This window comes from Echiichthys vipera (genome assembly GCF_963691815.1).
Source record: "Echiichthys vipera genome assembly, chromosome: 16".
NCBI lineage: Eukaryota > Metazoa > Chordata > Actinopteri > Perciformes > Trachinidae > Echiichthys > Echiichthys vipera.
In genome coordinates this window covers 14,167,321-14,170,233 of record NC_139841.1, presented here as the reverse complement: position 1 = coordinate 14,170,233, position 2,913 = coordinate 14,167,321, and positions in this window count along the sequence as shown.

Genomic DNA, 2,913 nt, shown 5'->3' with positions numbered 1-2,913 from the left:
GCACCACACTTTTATTTTGTTTTATTTACTTAAGAGGTGATGTTGTAATACACTGTGGTTTAATACATTATAAATGTATAGGCCCACTTCAATGTCATTGAATAATGCATTTACCCGCACAAGGACACTATAACATGTCAAGGGTGCATCAGACAGGAAGCACCATTGGCCTGCAACAGTCTCAATGTTAAAGTGGTGTGTGAGGGATTGGATATATGTCAGCATGTTTACATTTCGACAGTATGGGTGTGTGAATGATTGACTGAAAGGCTTTGGATAAAAGCAATATACTGTAAGTGCACTTCATTTTACCATTGACTGCTCCTCAAAGCTGTTCTGGTAAATTTTTATATTCTTGTAGGCCATAAGATGTGTAATATAGCTGTTTGTAAAGGAATATTATAGAACCTGATCATCTGAGGCAATTTAAACAAACAAAAGAGTAGAATGCATGCAGCGTTCTTTGTTAAAGCTGCACAAGACTAGAACCCTAATGTTATTGTGTACAGTAACTGCATGCATGTCTTCCACTGTGGAAATTATTTTATTTGGTATTTATATACAGGTAGGTTCTGTCTGTGTACTGTAGTTAGCGCCTGATAATATAGCACAAAATTGTCTATTAACATTAATATTCCCATTTCATGTGCTGCATGTATTAATAGAGCCTGCCAATGTAGCATAATGATGTCCTCGATGATAGTTATATTACCTTATAAACTACTTCTACTAATTACTGTATATAATGTTTTCTTACTGCTCTGCGTGCTTATAAACAATTTCAATAACATTTTATTGTAATTGTGTGTTCTATTTAAGGGTGACTTCAGATGAAAAATAGTATTTTGGTTAGCTCTGATGCATTTACAGCAATGCTTAGTGATGTGGGCTGTTCCTGCCAAACACGCTTTTACAGTGTTTATGGAATAAAATCATTGAAAATGTCCACATTCACTGCAGGGGTCTTACAATTGAAAAGGTCTGTTTTAATTTAGGTGAAAAGAACATACAATTTGTGAATGTGCTAAGATGTGTAACATCACAATAAAATGCAATCAAAATATAACAAAAACATGCAAACCTCCTTCTGCCAAGTTACTAAAAGTTTTATTGTAATGCCTTGGCCGTTAAACCATTTACATCTGGCCTTCTTCACAAGCCTACACATAGTGATACAAGTACAAAGGAAGAGGTAGACAGAAGGAGAGAGGCATATATTATCCACATAAATGCCATAAGTGTAGGACGGCTTTGTTGCTTAGCTGAACATCTGCCTACCAGCTTCCAAATGACGCACTCACCCTCCTGGTTGGCTCTCTGGCCATCTGTGAATACAGCTCTTCAAGTCCCCAAAGCAATTTCAGTCAAAAGCAACAGGACTTGGTTGTTGTTTCACCCCTTATCCAAGAGGCTTCATCAGTTCATGTACGCATTTGACCAGACTGGGACTGGTTAAACTATCTGGTGTGGAGATCCTGGTATTTAACCTTTCACAAGGCCGATGATGTTATTGGAACCCTTTGTGCTCCAAGTGCTATTAACCGTCGTTGGAGTGACAATTGTTGGTGGAAAGTTGGTTTTGACTTTGTAAGTGCTCTATTGAGTCTTAATGACAGTCTTTTGAGTCACAGGAGGCCATTTTTGAACAGTTGTTCTTTGATTGTTGAAACTCTTCAAGGTATTTTAGAACCACCCACTGATTAAGAATGGGTTATTACAATGCCTATGAGGGAAGCCCAGCAAGGCCTAAATACCATGCCCTAATAAACAACACTCAAAAGATACATGTATCATCAGTAGTGGTAATTAGGGAAACATTGGGTTAGTCATTGGTTTCAAACCAGCAAATGTGAGCACACTTTCAATGAGTATACCAAACAAAACATGTAAGTCTACTACGAAAACGGCCGCAAATTAATGACTCTATCACTTGAAAAGTGTATGGAAGCACATAAGAAGTATACTAAAATTACACTGGAAGCACTGTGATATGTAACATGGCGTATTAGGGTTATTGTAGGTACAAATAATAAATGGAGTCGGAAGAGGGGGGTAATATAATAATATATAATTATATATTATAATAAAATATTCAGAGAAAAAACACAGAATTTCCAAGATTAAAGTGGTAACAATTCTGATCAAATCCAAGTGATTTTCCCCATTCATGACGGTTTTTTTCCCTTGCACATGTATGATTTAACAATTTCAGATAATGTCCAAGCAATAAAATAATGAGCAAATACAAAAATATGGAAAACCTTCTCTACTACATGCTTTTGTTGAAAACTGGGCAACTTTTATTTCAGTGAATATTGGATGTTGCATTAATGTCAGTTAAGTCTCACATACTTACTATGTGCAACTGTAACCATAGAGACCCATAAAAAAATAAACTTTTACTTCACCAAGATCAGTGTCTGTGCCAAGACACAACTGTTTCCACTGCAGAATAAACCATTGTCTGAAAACTTTAATGCTCTCTTGCTCTTTGTCCTACTTGTTTCACCTTCTGCTTTCATGATTGTGTTACTCTGAACCGGACAACTTTTAACAAAACACAGTGATGGGTTGTAAATAATAGAGGGGAGAGATAAAAGCTTTGTGGCATTGGCTACAAAGCCAATCTGCCCTATCTCCTTTGTTGCTGTATAATACCAGCTCAGCTGGGTTCTTCATTAGGCTTAAGGATCTACTCCCTACTTACGTGATAAATAATTTCCCGTTATATAGAACTAATATTTGTGTGCATATAAATAAAACACTAATTGTAGAATAGCTGAGTGTTTCTCATACACACACATATACTCATCACAAAACGCACTACTATTTTACATACTATCTATTCATCTGCAACATGGTTTAAAACAACATAAAGACAACTACATTTTTAAAAAAACTCTGACATTTATC